Source organism: Wasmannia auropunctata, unplaced genomic scaffold (genome assembly GCF_000956235.1).
Source record: "Wasmannia auropunctata unplaced genomic scaffold, wasmannia.A_1.0 LD336083.1, whole genome shotgun sequence".
Lineage (NCBI taxonomy): Eukaryota > Metazoa > Arthropoda > Insecta > Hymenoptera > Formicidae > Wasmannia > Wasmannia auropunctata.
Window position 1 is genome coordinate 133,833 of NW_012026807.1, and position 650 is coordinate 134,482.

At 36.5% G+C, this 650-nt stretch overlaps 1 protein-coding gene across 1 annotated transcript in view; it reads left to right on the forward strand.

The window, feature by feature from the left end:
- Window positions 1-650, forward strand: part of LOC105448720 — a 7,387-nt gene that overhangs the window by 2,598 nt on the left and 4,139 nt on the right. The window lies entirely within an intron of this gene.

The following is a 650-nucleotide window of genomic DNA, read 5'->3' on the forward strand; positions in this document are numbered from 1 at the left end:
TCGTTTTGGTAAATTGATAGCATTAGTCGCCATGTTGAGGTTAAAATGGATAACGAAATCTGTAATTATTTCATTTTTTCCCGTTTTTGGTATAAAATGCACCAGAGCCAGATACATTAGCATGTGTGTTTTAATCGTGGAAAAGGAAATTTTATTCTATGCGATTAATACGAAGTAATTAGTAACCAACAAAAATGATATTTTTGTCGATAAAACAGACGGCTTAAGCATCCTCTTAATCGATAGCTTGGGTTCGATTTATATAATGAAAGTGTTTTATTTTTTTCTACATGTCCTACGAGCGGAGATATTGCAATGCAAAGTCCGAAATGTAGGAATTTCAGATTAAGAAACGTCAACGTCACCATTATCGTCGACCAGTTGCGGGGTGGGGGAAGTGTACTTTTACAATTTCTGACGCAAGAGGCGCTAGAGCGCTAGGCAGCCTCGCACGCTTCGATCGATGTATACATATATATATCGATCGATTGATGTGATGACAACAGATCAGTGTGTGTTTAATGATATTTTTATTATGATTGGTTTCTACACTTAAATCCAGAAAACCCATACAGCACAGAAGTTTGCAGCAATATTGCAGCAAAGTTGCAACATTGCATATTGCAATGCAATGCTTCAGAAACATTGTA